Raw genomic sequence first — 19,317 nt, forward strand, 5'->3', positions numbered from 1 at the left:
ACAAGAATGAGAGAAGCTACCCTGATGGTCATTACCTAAATTTACCAAAAGGGCACCTGGAAAACTCCATTGCACTAGTGAGTCCCTTGTCTATACCTACTTGAATCTACTTAACTAATTTCTGCTTCTATTTATTCTAATTTTTCTAAATGTAGCCCAAAGGCTGAATCAACTCAGCCTTAATGTTCGTAATCAGTTGGTTCTGGCTCACTGAAAAAGTGTTGTTGTGCTCTCATGGAAATGACATTAAAGTAGGTAAAAGAAAAATGTGCCCAAAGCTGTTCAGGCCATTCAATAGATGAGACTAGAGTCACGCTTCCTTTAAAAAACAGGAGTGTAGTATTGAAAATAGCGAGGAGCAATAGGCAGTTAGATGTGATCTATCCTGCATATCACCCCCAAGCTTCTGGATCTGCATTCTGGGAGCAAGTGGACCACCTTAAGAAGACACGTGCTGTGATGAGCACTGGGTGTTATGCTTAACTAATGAATCGTTGAATACTACATCAAAAACTAATTACGTACTACACAGCGGCTAACTGAACATAACAAAAAAAAGAAGCAGAAAAGCTACTAACATTTCAAAAAGAATTCAAACAAAATGAAGAACCTTTCCCACATGCTATAAGCCATTTCAAAAAAATGATTTGCCTTGGGATTTTCAGTAATCTATATGGTGATTCTCTGAACTATTTTTCATCCTCTTTTTTTGAATAATGAATTTATTTATTTTGATAGCAGGTCAGAGTTAATCTAAGTGGTAATCAGTAGTTTACCTCTTGAAATATATTTTGCAGTTAGATACTAGATGTTTTCATTTGCACAATTTCTGAAGGTGACTTCTGTTAATATTTCTGTACAGTCTCTGTATCAAAAGTTTCCCGTATGTTTCATCTTATTTCCGATGATAAATTCAGATGTCAAAATATAAGTGTAGAAATGCCTCTTTTCATCACCATAAATTTGAAGTATTTCCTTATTTTTTCTGAAGGTGTATTGTTTATTATTTTCTTTTTTACATCTATCTGCTTTTCTAGCTACTATATGGTATATTTTAATTTATATTTCATATTTATATTTAAACTATATATACTGTTTTCTTCTTAAGCTTAATTTTATATTTATATTTGACCTCTTTATACTATTTACTATGTTGGCAGCAAAGACGTCTAGGAAATGTTTTAATGGACCTTTCCAATCAAATGTTTTAAATCGTATACTTTCTTTCTCCCAAAAAACAAGATCAATCAAGGTGTCTACTTGTTTATATGAATCACAATGTAGTTTTCAGCATCATTCAGAAAAGCACAAGATTTTCACTTATCTCACAGATATAGGCCAGGTGCTTGAACACTGTGAAAATTTAAAGCCTTGTGAATGTCAAATAAAACCTCACTATTACAGTATAGAATTCAATTTGCATAAGAAGGTAACTTAGTTTTTCCTTTACTCCCTTTCTCCCTCTGTGGTAGACAGAATAATGTCGCCCCCCATCAAAGATTCCCCACTCTTTATCCTCAGCACTTACGAATATGTTTCCTTGCACAGCAAAAGGGAGTTTGCAGATGTGATTAAATTAAGGATTTTGAGATATGGAGATTATTCTAGATTATTTAAGTGGGCCCAACATAATCACAAATTTCCTTAAAAGTGGAAGAGGGAGAAAGGAAAGGAAGTCATAGCGATGCCTTGTGTTAAGTGCTTGAGCCTCTCCTAGGCTTTGAGGATGGAGGAAGGAGGCCGTGAGCCCAAGAATGTGGGCTGCCTCTGGGAAATGCTTTATAAAGATACTATAATAACCTCGGGGTTACTGGCAGACACAATCATTCTCAAGTGCACATGCTCTAAAGTTGGCGCTGTGCCTGTCACCCCCATCTTCTGCTTGTGAGTCTGTGCTAAACTGCAAAAGGGATTGGTCTAGGAAAGAGAGAGGCCGGTCTCTGAGTGGAGAGTGGGTGGTCCCTGGCAATTGCCCACCTGTCATCCTCCTTTCTCTCCTCCTACTCAGGTCTATCTGTCTTACTCTAATGGAAGTATTGCTGTTCTTTTCCTATTTGAAAAGGTCCTAGTAAAGAAAATGCTACATCCCTTTCCTGTTGCCGATAGCCCTAACATAAAAGAAAATGAGAAAAAGAAACATGACTCCATAACCTCTCATAAATATGTAGCTAAGGGCTGCTAACATCCAATGAAGATCAAATAGGGATATAGGAAAATGCTGAAAAGATCCCCCTAGCAGTAGATCTAAGACAGTAGAGGACAGCTCTCCAAAGCAGATGGCACACACTGGGAGGCTATTTTTTTTTAATTGAGATATAATTTCCATGTGATTTTGTTTCAAGCACTGGGAAGGAGGATGATCAGCTCACAGTGAGAGATTCCCTGGGCCATGTCTGTTACCAGAGAGTTGGGGTTGATGAAGATTCACACGGACACAGCACATTTGTAAGAAGCAGTGTCTTTTTTTTTTTTTTTTAAAGATTTTATTTATTTATTTGACAGACAGAGACCACAAGTAGGCAGAGAGGCAGGCGGAGAGAGAGGGAGGAAGCAGACTCCCTGCCGAGCAGAGGAGAGCTCGATGCGGGGCTCGATCCCAGGACCCTGAGACCATGACCTGAGCCGAAGGCAGAGGCTTAACCCACTGAGCCACCCAGGTGCCCCTGTAGGAAGCAGTATCTTAGAGCAGGAGAGAGATGCTGCCTTGGGGAACTGCCTTTTGTGGGCTGAAAAGGGGAAAATGTAAACCTCTTTCACAAAGACCTCTGAGAAGATATGAGATCTAAAAAGGAGATCAAATAAGAGAAAAAAAAATAAAAGAGAACAATAACAGAAGATGGGATTAAGAAACAGTGAGCAGAAAAGATATAAAAGAGCAAAGAATCAAAAAGGATAAGAAATGATAAATGGAAGACCAAACAAGGCAATCGAATGTATACATAACTCATCTCTAAAACAGAGAACAGGAATCATAAAACATAAAATATTTAAAGATATAATTGAAGAAGATATTGCAGACATAATAACTTTGAATCTAAAACTTTGAAAAGATACGCTCTCTCTTGTCATTAAATATAACCAGTGGTGGAAGAATATTCTGGTAAGACCATTTTATTTCAAAGATAAAGATTCCCTTGGGAATGTGGGTACAAATATAAACCAGCTGTAAGGGGGGCACATCAGGCTGGCCTCACACTTCCTCACAGAAACATTAGATGATAGGAGCAAAGCTTACAAAGTTTCAAGGAAAGAAAAGACAAACCAAGAATTTTATATGAAGCCAAACAATCATTTGAGTATACAGTGAACAGACAGATGTCTTGGCATGCAATCATGAGGGAATATGGGTCCCGTAATCCCTTTAAAAAAATTTTCCTAGGCCAAATGTCAGCAAACCAACTTGTAAAACGAAAAAATAGAGCAATAGACTACTAGTGAATCCATTTACTCATAATGCTAAGACTAAATCAAATGCCAACTGAACCCTGAAAATGTGGGAATAATGTAAGTAACATTTGGGAAAGGAAGGAGGAGAGAATGTGGCAAGGGGTATAAATATACCATTAACCTTTACAACCAGATGTCAACGATACCATCAGATACCAAATAAAACAATCAAGAGAGGCGAAGAGGTATCTGAAGCTATAAACATAAACATCAAAAATGTAAACAATGAAAGTTTCAGATGGTAAAGAGGAGGAAGAGGAGTGGGAAGGAAGTGGAAACTTGTGACTTCCATCATTGCTCATATCAGAGAGTAGTAATTAATCCTACAGATACAATAAATTTGGGCACATCCATACGAGGAAATGATATGAAGCTATTAAGAAGATTAAGGCTGCTTTTCATATGTAGATACTATTTCTAAAGTACATTAAGTTTAAAAAGCAGACTAGTGTGTGAATAACGGAAAGAACATGTGTTGTACATTGGCATGATAAAGACTCACAAGGAGAAAAAATAAGTCACAGGAATAGAATGAGTTCCTCTCTGTACTTGAAGGCTTGGGGGTGGAAAACAGTCCTTGCTTTTCCCTGCATATCCTTTTTATGCCTTTTGAATTTTGAATCTTGTGGATGTACCGCTTCTTTTAAAATATATACAATTATTTCTTTGGCAAGAAAAAAAAAATTAGTTCGAATCCTGATTTTGCCCTCCAGAGTCTGGCACTTCTTTCAGGTGAAACAGACAAACGGAGAACTCTAAAACAATGAGGCAAGTGCTATGAAATAGAAATATACAAGGTGCTTTGGGGAAACATAAGAGGCTTAATTTCTCCTGGAGGCTTTAGTCTTTAGTCCTGAGTCTTGAATGGAAAGAGGAATGATTTAAGAGATATTTTTAAAAACAGAGTCAATCAATAGTACTTACTGACTGCTCCAGGTGTAACGTGAGGCTTCGGAAGAAGCCAAAAATGACTCACTGGTTCTGGTTTCAGCCCCTCGCTGGATTGCAGGGCCCTTGTTTTTAGTTCAGAAAAACATCTGTTTCTACCTCACTGTGTTCCAAGCACCAGGTTGAGCCCTGGGGATTAGAAGTTAAATAGGAAATGGTCCTTGCCCTTAAGGAATTCAATGTTGGATAAAGCAGGGTGGTGGAGGGCAGTGATGGCCTCAATTATTCAACTCGTCCCTTTGCCACAACTTTCTACAGTGCACAGTTTACCCTGCCCTGTCCCTAAACCCTGCGTCCAAACCAGTGACTTGCTGGGGGCACTGAGATTTTAGCATTCATGACACGAGCACAAGGTGAAACGGGCCTGTGCATTGGCACGGCTTTCTCTGATACCCTGTCATTGTCATGAGTTCGGATGGAATAAAGCCCTACGTGAACCAACCAAGAAGGTCACACTCATTTCTGGTTGCACTGACAGCATTTTGAAATAGGATTGGGGCAGGAGGAAGCACAAATACCACACAGATCTTTTGCTGTTAATTATGCTTGAATTGGCAGAATATTATATATGTAAGGGGAGTTTCTCTGCTGCATGTGCCCTATAGGGTCTGGCCTATGCCCTGACCTTTTGCAAATTCGAAAAATGTATCCTTTCTCTGAGGGTAGAGACAGCCCAGTGCCAGGGAGAAGGCTTGAAAAAGGGTGCACCTCAGTCTCACACTTGCCCTCCTGCCCCTGCGTCCTTGTGCAGTGGACAACCAACCCTACCGCATTAGCCCTGCCTAAATCTTAAGTAGGACTTTCTTTAGTATCAGAAGCTTATGTGGGTGCCAGAAACTCAGTCTTCTCATTAATTCAGTGCTAGCGCATCTGTCAGCTCATTTTACAAAGTTCAGAAAGGGAAAGTTCTTTGAGGAAACGTTTATAAAATACAAGGAGAAAAAAAAATTGCCCAAGAGGTGTGTCTACAAGTTCTGAAATGGAATTTGGGGTCTGAACATGCCTCCAGCTGGGCATTCAACCCAAGCAAGCCACACAGTCTCTCTGAGACTTAAAATGTTCCTCAATTCGTTGGAGTGATTGGATCACATGATCCTCTAAGTCATTTCTAGGTGGGACTCAGAAGAATCCATTATTTTAATCTTAACCAGCACGAATCACATTGGCAAATATGATTGAAAAAGAAAAGTCAAAGAAATCATGTTTGTGTGTGTGTATGAAAATTTGGGGCTTCCTGAGACATAGAGGAACAATAAATTTAACTGAACTGTACTTTTGTTGTGATTCCAACCACACGGAGTCAGTGAAGGAAAGAAAAGAACATTGAGTCTTGCTGAATGTGCAGTTGATATTTATATTGTAAATTAATGTATTTTTCTAATCTTGTTGCAGCCTAACAGAGATGGTAGGAACAAATCATTGTATTTACAAAACTGATCTGTTCACATTAAAAGAGTGGAGAGAAATATAAAACCATGCAATTAGGCCAGCAGCTTAGCAGCCTCATTAAGTCGTGTGTATATTTTCCATATGCTCTCATTTCATTTTATGTAATCTTGCCATAAACATCAGGTAAGTAGGAACAGTGTTCTCATTTGTAAATCATATCTTGTGGGTTAAATGCTGACATCCATGTGTGAGGCTTTCTAATTTACATCTAACTACACATATTCATCATACTTAAAAAGTGATTACAGATGTTTTGGTATTAGAAAAATTAATTTGCCTTTTGAATTAGTTGAGGAAAAAAAATCCCTTAATATTTTTATCCAGTAATATGACATAATTTTACTGTGCTTTTTGCATAAAACCCTTAGGAATTTACCATGGCAAAGAATCACCTTTATTTTCACAGAATAATCCATTAAGAGTGATATTGGGTACATAATATACTTAATATACTGTACTGTATTAGTAATAGGGAATACAAAGAAATCGTATGGAAATATAGGACCAATTTTCAAGGGTTGGAGAGCAATTTTAAAGCCCACAAAATTTTACCATCATAATAGAACAGATTAACACATTTTGATATATTCATACAGTGATAAAATTTACGACAATAAAAAGGTACAAAAACTAGATACGAATTGCAACTTGGAGGAATCTCACACACATAGTAATGAATGAAAGTAACCCCATACAAAGGAGTGCATTCTACCTGATTACATTTATATGGAGTTCAAACACAGGGAAAACAATTCTATGGTGTTAGAATGGTGATTACTTGTGGTGGTGGTGGTGGTAGTGTGTGTGTAGAGGGGATACTGCCTGGGAAGGAGGACGAGGGAACTTTCTGGAATGCTGAAAATATTTTGAACCAGGTGGTGATCACATAAGAATTTCTGGAAGTGGAAATTCCTTAGCTCCCACTTAGGATTTTCGTGTTTTACTGCACAGATACTATTACCTTCATAATAGCAACCACCATCATCATCACCATCACACAGCACTTTGAACTTCAGCAGTAGTCATAGTCCAAGCCTGACTCACACGTAGAAAATTCCATTCTTAAGCTAATTTGTTTGGAATGGAGTTAAACTCTCCTCTTTATTTTACTTTTCTTTCTATTCTCTCTTTAGACTCCAGTCAACAGTCGATTTGACAGAAAGTTTTGTGAGGCTTTTGAGACTGTCACTATATTCTACACAAACCCCATCCTCGGACGATTTTCTTCATTATCATTCTTTTTGGTTCTCAGTACCTCTAACAAATTGTTTTTTCCTTCAGCACACGGTGGAACAAGACACAGGTTAGGGAGGAGACACCCTGGGGCCAAGCCAGCCCACGTCAAGGCTGGTCCTTGTGCTGCCCACTTGTCAAAGCTATATGTCCCCAGTTAAGGCGAACCGGACCAACGGCCGGTGGTGATCTTTTCATTTACAAAGAACAGCATGTAAAAAGCTAGGTGGAAACAGTGATGAATGTATCACTTTAAATCAGGACAAGAAATGAGCTGCCTTTTCTCTAAAAAGAATACAATGTGATCTTTTGAGAACATAGTTGTGGCTATCAACCTGAAGGTGCTGATTGTCTCCTGTCCTCCTTTCCTGTAAAGTTGCAGTACCAAGTAAGACTTTATAAAAATGTAAGGACCTCGTTGCACAGACAGTTTGCTTTGGCCTTTCTTGTGGTGAATATTAATTTCCATAATAAGATGTTGGCCTGCAACTGGTTAGTAAAACCTGCAGGTGAGTACAAAGAAGTGTTCAGGCACTCACATTCTAGGAAAAGTTCCCATAATTAGGTCTAGATATCCTCCTCATGGCAGAAAAAACTGTCTCATCCCCCTCTCTACCAACCTTTCAAGCTGGTTTGGATGGGCTATTTTCTCTAGTACTTCCATTGGGCACTGTGCAAGGCTGCTGGGCTTAGCTTTCTTGTACATGGCCCACCCACTACAGTGCCTGCCTGGCCTTTGAGTCCCAGCAGTAAGATGCACTGGGCTAGGCCACCATGGAGAGCATTGTGGGCTTGGAATAAAAGGAGAAGTGCTGGGAGGGTGGGAGTCCAAAAGGACCCCTGAAGGGCCTTACTTGTGTCTTTCATGGCAGGGAACAGGCAAAAGGACACCTGTCACAAAGTCGCTGGTGTTTACAATTTTTTTTTAATTTTAAATTTTTTATTATTTTTAAAGATTTTATTTATTTATTTATTTGTCAGAGAGAGAGAGAGAGAGCCCAGGCAGACAGAGTGGCAGGCAGGGGCAGAGGGAGAAGCGGGGTCCCCGCTGGGCAAGGAGCCCAATGCGGGTCTCGATCCTAGGACGCCAGGATCATGACCCAAGCCGAAGGCAGCTGCTCAGCCAACTGTGCCACCCAGGTGTCCCTGTTGCTGGTGTTTTAGATAGAGAAGCAGCCACAGTGAGGACCACAACGGCCACAAGTCAAAAGCAGATACATTCATTCATTTCCTCTTTCTTCCTTCCTACCCAACATCCTGGACCAGCTAGGCCTTGCAGGGCCGGTGGCATGAAGGGGTTTAAGGGCCAGATCCTGCGTCACCAGCCTTCTACTCCAAGGAGCAATGGATCCAGCTGGGGCCAGCAAGGGGACAGAGAGAAGATGGGATTTCAATTGAGTCTAACATTGAAGATGTAACATAGTCAGGTTTTTTTGTTTTTTAAGATTATTTATTTATTTATTTATTACAGACAGAGATCACAAGCAGGCAGAGAGGCAGGCAGAGAGAGAGAGGAAGGGAAGCAGGCTCCCCGCGGAGCAGAGAGCCCGATGTGCGGCTCGATCCCAGGACTCGGGGATCATGACCCAAGCCGAAGGCAGAGGCTTTAACCCACTGAGCCACCCAGGCGCCCCCATAGTCCGGGTTTTAATGCTGAAGATGATAAACTCAGCTCAAGTGGAACCACTGCTGTCCTTTTACTGGGCTCCCTTTTTGAACTCTTCCGTCTACAGGTAATCTCAAGGTGAGCTCTCTAAACCACTGATAAGATTATGTTCTGACCCTGCTCAAAATCTTCCCACAGGTTCATACCGCACTTGGCCTGAAGCCCAAAGTCCTTTCTGTAGCCTCATGTGGTCTGGGCCCCTGCTGCCTCTGTGACTCCAATTCCACTCATTCTCTGCCTTGCTCTGCCAGTCCGGCCTCCTTTCTCTTTCTTGGTGCCAATCGCATTCTCATCTCCGGGCTTTTGCTGTTCCCTCTGCTGAAAACACTGTTCCCCAGATATTCAGATCTTTCTCTTCATTTAGGTCTCCACTCAATGCCGCATCCTTAGAGAGGCCATCTCTGACCACTATCTAAAACAGCGGTCCCTCCTATCTGCCTCATGAAGCTTTTGCTTTTCCTTTCCGCCCTGGCTCCCAGTACTACTTGCTGTCATATTCTTTCAATATAGTATGCTTTTTATTGTTTGTCTCCTCTGATACTATCTAAGCTCCATAGGGGAAATGATTTTGTCTCTTCTGTTGACTTTGGTACCTTGGGGAAAGCATAGTGCCTGGCACATTTAAAAAGTTTCAGAAACGAGGGCGCCTGGTGTCCCCGGTCGGTTAAGCGACCGACTCTTCATTTTGGCTCGGGTCATGATCTCATAGTTGTGAGATGAAGCCCTGTGTTGGGCTCTGTGCTAAGCAGGGTGTCTGCTTGAGATCTCTCTCTCTCTCTGTCTCCCTCTCCCTCAGCCCCTCCCCACTCCCCAAGTGTGTACACTCTCTCTCTCTAAAAATAAGTAAATAAATCTTTAAAAAAACGTCTCAAAAATATTTGTTGGGTGAATGGCTATCTAAGATGGCATTAAAGGGGAAAGGGGAGGGAAAGGGAAACGGAGCTTCAACAGAAATGAATTAAACTTTGAAAAACATTTTAAACAGTTACATTTATACCCCACTGAGCTAAGATTCCTTAATAAGTGCACTATTAGGTTGATAGTCTAACAATAAATGATTGCTATGGTTGGGCTTACCAATACGTAAAAGTTAAGGATAGGCTTAATCTATAAAATCTTGAGTGAATTCTAGGGGAAAAGCCTGATTTTACAGAAGTTGGAGTATGTGGTAGATTGGAAAAACAAACCCTATTTCAAAATGAAGTTTATTATTTCTTTCCATACTTTGCATCTGGACTTGGCCACACGGCTTTCTTTAGTCAATAGAACATCGGCAAAAGGAAGTACGAAATGCTATTTTATTTTATTTTTTAAAAGATTTTATTTAATTATTTGACAGATAAGAGATCACAAGTAGGCAGAGAGGCAGGCAGAGAGAAAGAGGAGGAAGCAGGTTCCCTGCTGAGCAGAGAGCCTGATGTGTGGGGCTCCATCCCAGGACCCTGGAATCATGACCCAAGACAAAGGCAGAGGCTTTAATGCACTGAGCCACCCAGGCGCCCCTGAAATGCTATTTTTGAATTGGAGCTTGCCCTCCCTTGCTGCTGAAAACTAGAAGCTCCCTATATGAAGAAGCAATATAGAGAGAACATCCTTTCATCTCAGCCATCAGATGAGGCTCCAGGCTTTCCACATCTGCATGAGTGGACCCAGCAGAAAAAGGCAGAACTGCTTTGCTGATTCCAGCCCAAATAGCTGATTCACAGAATTCTGAGTGAACAAATAGTTGTTTTAAGCTACTACATTTTGGTGGGGCTTTATACAGGGGAGACTAATTGGTAAAGTAGGTTTAGGGGTACTATATACTAAATTAAATTCCACTGTGGACATGGTTGAGACACACAGATGGAAGCTACTGGCTCATCGTCTATGGGTGATACCTGGGGAATACAGGAACATAAGCACAGGATGTCCTCGGAGTACTGGGTTTGAAACTATCTATGCTATTTATTGGCTGTGTGACCTGGGTGAAATTGCTTTGCCTTTCTAAACCTCAGTTTTCATAAATATAATTAGAGAACAGGCCTAAAATATTGCCCTAACCTTTTGCTACTCGGAGTCTGATCTTAAACCAGCAACACTAGTATGATCCGGGAGCTAGTTAGAAATGCGAAATCTCAGGTCCCATCCCAGGACTGCTAAATCAAAATCTGCCCTTTAAAAAGATCCCCCGAGGATTTGTGCGCACATCACAGTCTGAGAAGGGCTGCTGGATTCCGCTGGCGTTACTCAACATCACCACATCTCCAAGACCCCTGAGCAGTGAAGAGCCACTCAGCTTTTCCCTGGGATCTGTCTTTCCTTCTTTTCCAATCTGGCTGGGAAACTTGGTTTAGGCTATTTTTCTTGGCTTCTGCACAGACAGGTTCAGCTAATTTAGGAGGCTGTTTAAGGGCTAAGCTAAAATTGTAGTTTAGCAATTCAGCTGGGGAGTTGTCAGTTGGCGCTCAGCCCCCTCCCACTTAAGGATGCCCAGCTGGTAAACTTTTGATCCCCCACCCCCCACCCCAATCCCAATCTCCTTTTAGCCCTGTCTGGAAAGGGCCAGGACGTGCCAGAGGAACGAGACTTTGGTATCTACAACTGCTTCTGCCCATCAAGAGCCTGTACATACCCCCTCTAATCCCCACACTGCACGAGCGGCCACGCTCACTCTTTCCTCCTGGCCGGCCGGACCTGCTTAGGCGGCTGAGCATGCCCAGTTTAGCAGCGAGCGTGGCCCCAGTCCCCAATGCGCAGGTGCCACGTCTCCGGGTTTTGGTGGCCGCCGGCCGGGAGGAGGAGGCGGAGTGGCCTGGGGGAGAAGGAAGCCCTCCCGGGAGTTCTGGAGCAGCGCGCTGAGGGTCCACACAAAGAGTGATGCTAGAGTCCGCACCGTTTGGGTCTGAGTGCGAGAGCGGCTCGGATTCACTGGGGGCCGTTGTAGGGTAGGGACGAGGCAGGAACTGGCTGGAGCAGTGCCCCAGCGTTACAGGGACGAAAGTCTGGGGGGTTTGCGTCTCTGAGGTTGCACTTGGGGGAGGACTTTTTGGAACCACTTAATCTCTCTGTGGCTCAGTTTAAGCCTCGGGAAAAAAAAAAAAAAGATAATAGTAGTACTAGCTTTGGAAGATTGTTTTAAGGATTACATGAATAAAAAAGCGTTTAGAATAGTGCCCGAAGCACTGTAAGCGCTTTCTGTGTTTATAAAACAAAATGTAATCAAATAAACACCTCCCCCACCCTCTCCAGTCGCTTTGGGGTGCCAGTTCTCGAAGTCCTGGACCCCTCCGCTGCCCCCGCCCCACTCCTGCCCCAGGGCCCGCGGCTGCCTGCTGGTCTCCCAGCAGAGCAGGGTACCACTCCCCACTACCCCCAAGCTTTTGAGCCCCGCGCCACCCTGTACGCACCAGGACCCAGGACCCCAGACCCTAGGCACGTGCTGCGGCGCCAGGGCTGCGGCGGGCGGCCGGGGAGACCCCCGAGGAGCGCGCAGCTAGGCGGCTTCCCCCGACGCCCCACCCACCGCCTCCCGGAGCGGCGCGCGACCCTCCAGAGCTGCCCGCCCCCTGCCGCGAGGCTGCGCCCCCGGCCCGCCCGGCGCCCCCTCCCCGCCAGCCGGCTCGCGGCAGCCGGGCGGCCGGCCCTGCCCCTGCCCACCCCCAGCCCAGCCCGGGCGCGCCGCACTGGGCATGCTCCGTAGCCTGGGCAGGTTGGGGCTGCGAGGCGACAGCTCGGGTTCTGGAGCCGGGAGGCGAACAGGGAGGGAGACTCGGGGTTGGGGCAGAGGGAGCGGCCGGCCACGAAGGGGCAGCGGGATCCGGGGCCGGGGACACGCCGAACCCCGCGGGCGGGCGGGCAGGCGGAGCGGGCCGGCGCTGCTCCGCGGCTTCAGCGAGGAGCGCCGGCGGAGACCCCCCGCCCTCGGCAGAGGTGAGGATAGCGCGCGGGGAGGCGGGGAGGCGGGGAGGCGGGGAGGCGGGGGGGCGGGCGGGGGCCGGCGGGAGGGCGGGACCGGACGCGCCGGGAGGGGGCTCAGCGGCCGGCTCTCAGGGGTTGGGGGGAGGGGGCTGGTGGCGCGGGGAGCAGTAAGTGAGCCGCACCGCAAACAAGATCTCACACACACACCACACACACACAGACACACACACCCGCGCGCGCGCGCGCGCACCCGCGCGCACACACTGGGTCTCCAGGCGGCGGCCGTGGCCGCATCCCCGGCAGCAGCTCCGGGCAAAGTGACAGGTAGGAGAAGGCATTTCGGGTCCCGCCCGAGGATGCTCCCGCCCGCCCCGGCCCGCGGGGTTTGTTTGTTCCCGGCGGGTGCGTCCCGGACGCGTGCGCGCGCACCCGGATGCCCTGCCGGGGAGCCCGTGCAGGTGCGGGGTGCTAGGCGCCGCGCGCGCGGGAGGCAGGGGTCTGCGCGCCACCCCCTCCCCTGTAATCATCGCCTACTGGGTTTCCTCAGACTCCGTCCAGACGTTAACCGCTTCTGGCTAGAAATAGCTTGGCTCGACGTGTATATGATTATTTTGGTTGGAAATAGTTGGGACCGTGCAAAGCATGTAAATGTGTATGCATGTGGATCTTCTTACCTCTTCTGGGGAGGTAATAGAAATGATTGACCATTTCCACTTAAAACAACACTGACAGGCCAGCACTCGGTGGGGGGCAGTGTTTGAGCCTCCTAAAAGCTTATAAATGATGGAGATTAAAGGTTTTTTTTTTTTTTCTTCAGAATTTTAAAGTTGTCTTTTCCTTAACTAATTAGACTCTTTCTATATAGTACAGTTCTTCTGCCTGTAGACTTTGCAGGCAGTACCGAAGTATGGAAATATGGAAGTCTTCAATTTCCAATTGTTTCTAAGCGTGCCTTTATCTAGAATCATAAAACTCGCATAAACTAGGATTTTTCTAGAGAAAATACAAATGCCTATTATATTTTCAAACTTATGCATGTATTTGAGAGATAACTTCCTACTCCTTTTTTATTTTTTTATTATTTATTTATTTTTTTTTAGCTCTTGTAGCGAGTCTTGTTATACACAGGAGTTTAAAATTTAGTTTCGGTCAAACTATTAGTGGAAGATTGCCTTTTTTTAAAACCATAAATGCGATACAGGGTGATCTATAAATTAGGAGTGTGTGGGAGATAGCTGTTTAATAGTTCTGTTTGGTTGGCACTAATGTCATTCAAACATAGGCAGCCCTGTAATATCTAAAATTGAATTGAGTTTCCTCTTTAAAGGGAAATCAGATTCATAAAGTAAACATGACCAGGAAAAGCAACTGGTGACTTTACCTGGGCCGTCTATGAGGAGGGTAAGAAAATGTCTAAGAACTGTGTTCCTAGGGGAAAACTGTGCCTCTGTGTGTGTAAAATTTAACTTTATCCTTTTAGTTTTTTCAGGACATTTGGTTTCAAAAATATGTGGTTGAACTGAGAACCTAGGGTTGTGTACTCTTCAAACTTAAGTGGCCTAAGTTATAGAGCACAGAAATCTAGCTGGGTAGGGGCGTGTAGTTTAATCTGCCATTATTCATGTTATGTAATCTAGAATGATGTTTTTCATAGGACAGTCTTGCATAGTTTTCTGCTGGTGTTTTAATCTATTATGTCATCTTCCTTTTGAACTGTAGAAGTTTAATAAATGATTGCCATCTTGGGAGAACACCTGTTTTCATAGAAATTCACTTAAAAAAAAAGATTATTTATTAATTTATTTGATAGAGAGAGAGAGATCACAAGTAGGCAGAGAGGCAGAGAGAGAGAGAGGGGGAAGCAGACGCCCTGCTGAGGAGAGAGCCCCATGCAGGCTCAATCCCAGGACCCTGAGACCATGACCTGAGCCCAAGGCAGAGACTTAACCCACTGAGCCACCCAGGCGCCCCAGAAATTTACTTCTTAAATGGAAGAGTGTTTTTTTTATTGGCATTTTTATTTCAGGAGACTTTTGCTGCCAGAGCTAGTAACCCTTTGCGTGTAACATATTATGGCATAGCTAAAGGTATCCTCTAGTAGATTACCAATTACATTTCCCTCCAACCGTGATTACTCAACTATCTGAATTTCGTTTTGATTTAGCTTTGATGATATCACCGCCCAGCTTTGAATTAATGGCTGTTGAAAATGCTATTCTACAAGTAACTGTCAAAACAGAATTTCTAAGACTCCATTTGATCACTGAATACACATTTCTATCTGTCGGAATAATGCTACCTTTATTTTACAAATGCACACCCACACAGAAGTGCTTTGTTCTCAAATACTGTCTTCTGGAGTTTTATATTTGTGTGCCTGACAATGTGAATGATATTAAACTACTCAGTCCCAGAATCTTGAGGTAGTGTGTTTTCGCCTATGAGGGAGCGAAATAGGGAAGTTTAAAAAGTGGTAAGGGTCTCTGCCTAAAAAAAAAAAAAAAAAAAAAAAAAAAAGTGGTAAGCGTTATGGAAAAACTTTTGCAGAAAATGAACTTTAAAAATCTGTATCACTTTGAGCGATTTCTTCTCCAGCAGAGACCTAGCCAATGCCTTTTGCCCGCTATTATATCTTTCCCAAGAATACATACAGCTGTCTTGGCCTTATTGTGCACTGCTGGCATCAGGGGCCAGTTACGTTTATTAGAAATTGAAATGTGTTTGCCTAGTAATCCCTAACCCACCCTCAAAATTAAAATTGTAGTAAAATTGCCTTTCAGTGCTGCCGTGTTGTTTTCCTTGAACGGATCACATTGGCATGCTAATTTGTGAACGGATGTGATATAAGTTAGGCCAATTTCTGGATGTTGTGTTGCATTTCCATCCTCAAACTTTTAGATGTAGCCTGCCGACTCAAATAACACAATTAATAACTTTTGTGGATTTTTAAAAAATACATTAGCTGCTGAGTTTTTTTGATTTTTAAATTTTTAAAATCTTACATTGAGAATAAATTATACCTTTTTGTATCACAGGACTTAATGTAGTCATAGGAAAGAAAGCTTATGTATTTCTCCCCTTCTCCCCAAATGCCCTTAGTAGTGAAAGTGAACTCAAACATTTTGGAGGAAGCAAAAATATTCTTTGGAACTTTAAATTATTTAGCAGATTGTGGCTAAATTATCATCGTTTGTAAGGACCACTTCTAAAGTAAGGATGAAACAGCCTGTTTATTAGCACTCATGACCTAGGTTTTTAATAAACTGGCTATCGCAGTAAGTCTTGTAAAACCAAGAACTCCTGTGTTTTATATGCAGAATGAGGTCAAGGACTAATGGAGCTGCTTTAATGATCACACTTGGTATTTCATGTCCAGACTGAAGTTTCTAAAATAGATGCTTTTCACTTCATAATGTGAACTTGTAGGCCATATTAGTGTCTGCCAAAAAGACTCATCTACCTCTCAAGAAATAAATAGAGCTTTTCATTGCCGATGGTGGGCAGCAGCGACTTTCTGTGGTTTTGCTGGCTCAAGGACACTGCTTAGTTCTCAGTACTGTCCATTCTGTATTTTTCTACTCCCCTGCAGTTGTCAAGAAATGCAATGACCTTGCATAGGTCTTTCCTCCATTCCTTAGTATTTGTTCTTCTGTGTAACAGTTTCTCTTTGGATAAAGCCTTCCCCCTTAAAGTAGAAATACTTCCTCAGGGTGTAGTACTGTTTATCTAGTTATACCTTAGAAGGATATGAAGGTCTAGCACATTCAGAGGCTATGATTCTTTCACTAACCAAATAGAAAAATGGGTGATTTACTCCACCCCAGTGGAAGCAGAGCTGGGTGCTAACGCATCACTGTGTAGATGGGTGAGAAATCTGCACGGCCCTCATCAGAATTAAGCCTGCCTTAAAAAAAAAAATCACCCAGAGTCACTTTTATTCTCAAGGCCCATTGCACCCAGTTGCAAACAACCACCCTCAAGTCCCACTTTGTAAAAGTCTGGTTGGAAGCTCATGCCTTTGGATGCTTTTCATATGCTCAAGGTGTAACTCAAGTTCACAGGGGAGGTGAAGGTGCTACAGCCCTACCTTCTAGATCTCAGCTGGGAGATCCTTCCATGAAGGAGGATGAATGGTTAGCAGGTTTTTTTTTTTTTTCCCTCTGCATGAACTCCCTCTACTTTTTCTTTCCTTTTCTTTGAGGAATCAAAATAGTTGAAAGAGACAGAAATCAGAGGAAAGTGTTTCTCTGAACACCTTTCTAGCCTCCCACCTATAAAACCTTCTTTGAGAAGGTCGCATACCATGTGATGGCAGGATAGGGTTATCTCACCCGTTGACTGGGAGTCTCTGTCACAGCTCTTCTCCTGTGATCCTTTGGGATGCTGAGGGTTGGGAAATTCTACCTCTCGCGGCCACATTACCCTTGGGGTCAGGCAAGCCATTGCTTTGAGATACATTACCCTCAAAGTATTCTTTTGCTCCTGAACAATTGGGTGTTTTTGGCTCCCTGACATGACTGAGCCACCTCTTCAGAACAAGGGGAAGAAAGTAACTTGTTGTCATTCGTTATAAACAGGTCATCCTGAGGAAAGAGACCGCAGACCATTAGATTTATACCTGACATCTCATGCTGTCCTCTGGAGCAAGAGTCCTTCATCTCGGGTCCACCCTATAATGGCCTGAGGATGGAATTTGGTGGGTTGGTGAATTTAGCTGGCAAATGAATTACGTCTTTATTTGCATTTACTTCCAAATGATGATCAGGCTAAGTATTATTGTCACTCTGGATCTTGGCATTTAATGGGTTGAAAAAGAAACACATGCATTACTAGGTATGCCCAGATTAAAAAAAAATTATTTTGATAAGTATATTCCAATATCAGTTGTTTTCCTTTGTGCATCATTTTGTACATTTAAAAATATTATATTCATAGGGTCTATATGATTCCCCAGATTTGGCAGAGGGTGGGCTTTGTGACCCACTGAAGGTAAAGGACAACTGCTCTAGAAACACTTTGTCTTAGACGCAGCTGGGGGCTAAGTGGGGGGCTGCATCGTGGGTTTGCTTTCAGCGGGTGCAAAGTTGCTAAGACCCTCGGGTGTTGGAATCAGGCAGACCTGAATTTGAATCTCAACGATGTCCTGTATTAACTGTGTGATCCTGGGCACCTACCCACTTGCCCCATCTCTAAAATGAGGAGAATAACCCCATAGAGCAAAAGTGCACAGCACACTGTACTGTGTCTCACGCTGGGTATTGTATTTCTGTTGCTTTTGCTACAGACGAGATTAGTCTTTCTCCTCATATGCTAGTATTACCTCTCACTCTCTCCTTCTCTGGAGGGGCAGATGCCATTGACCTAGCCATACAAAGTAGGCTGAGTCAGTTCCTATAAAACTTGTAACAGAGGTTCCTTGGCTGGCTCAGTTGGTTAATTGTCTGCCTTTGGCTCAGGTCATGATTTCCAGGTCCTGGGATCCGGCCCCAGGACAGGCTCCCTGCTCAGCGGGGAGTCTGCCTTTCCCTCTCCCTTTACCTCCCCGCTCCCTGCACCTGCTCATGGTGTGTACTCTCTCTCTCTTTCAAATAAATAAAATCTTAAAAAACAAACAAACAAACTCGTAACAAGAGATACTTGCTGTGCCCCTCTGCAAGTACAGAAAGTTCTGGTCACCTTTTTTTTTTTTTTTTTTTAAAGATTTATTTATTTATTTATTTGACAGACAGATCACAAGTAGGCAGAGAGGCAGGCAGAGAGAGAGGAGGAAGCAGGCTCCCCACTGTGCAGAGAGTCCGATGTGGGGCTCGATCCCAGGACCCTGGGATCATGACCTGAGCCGAAGGCAGAGGCTTTAACCCACTGAGCCACCCAGGTGCCTCTTCTGGTCACCTTTTAGGGCTGCTGGGAAGTTCCAGATCATCCACCCTGGACTTGCCTAACCCTGTTAAATCAGCCCTAATTGCCTCAAATTCTGTGACAGCGGGGCTGCAAACTCTGCTCAGTGCGCCAGATGTTATCCTTAGGGCATCTGTGCCTCCAGCTAGGCTTTTAAAAAAGACCACCGTAAGCCATGTAGGCTTGGAAGGAGAGAGGTATTGCCTAGAATAATTTGGAGATCTCTGGTGTTTAGGAGGCTTGGTGCCTCCTGCTTTCGCATGGTCTTCAGTGGCGGCATGTCACACAGTAATAGAAGCGGTGGACATAACCCAGCAGGCATTTGTTGAGCGAACGGCATGTGCCACGTCCTTGGATCCTTTCTTTGGTGGTTACTAATAGTCTCTTTGTTTGCACTTGGGGAAACGGAGGCTGGGGAAGGCGAAGTTGCTTTAGGGAGTTAAATTTCCAGGAGGGACGCACGCCCAGGTGGACGGATGCCGGAACTGCAAGTTCTCAGCGCTGCCTTGCCTTACCTGCCGCGGAGGTGCGAGCTGCCGAAAGATGTGTTGCCATAAGATGTTTGGTGACCGTTATTTTAAGTGACCAGGCTGAGGTCCGATAGAGAAGGTTCTGGCAACCCTGCTGGGAATGTATAATTGAAATAGGAAGTTGAGCATTGAACCCCGTGTCCTCTAATCCTGCAAACTTTTGTTTCCAAAGGTGCTTGGGCCAGAAGTCTGAGAGAGGGAGAGTACGAAAGGCTACTCTGGGGAAACCTAGAAAGCAACTTTGGT

General features: G+C 43.9%; 1 protein-coding gene across 1 annotated transcript in view; it reads left to right on the plus strand.

Annotated features, from left to right (window-relative positions):
• The first annotated feature begins 12,504 nt into the window (after positions 1–12,504).
• PLCB4 (phospholipase C beta 4) overlaps positions 12,505–19,317 on the plus strand; it is a 413,791-nt gene continuing 406,978 nt past the window's right edge. Inside the window, exon 1 of the mRNA XM_032859166.1 lies at positions 12,505–12,655. The gene's annotated coding sequence lies outside the window, so the exon portion shown is untranslated. The remainder of the gene's footprint in view (positions 12,656–19,317) is intronic.

This window comes from Lontra canadensis, unplaced genomic scaffold (assembly GCF_010015895.1).
Source record: "Lontra canadensis isolate GAN:19392208 unplaced genomic scaffold, GSC_riverotter_1.0 scaffold16, whole genome shotgun sequence".
Lineage (NCBI taxonomy): Eukaryota > Metazoa > Chordata > Mammalia > Carnivora > Mustelidae > Lontra > Lontra canadensis.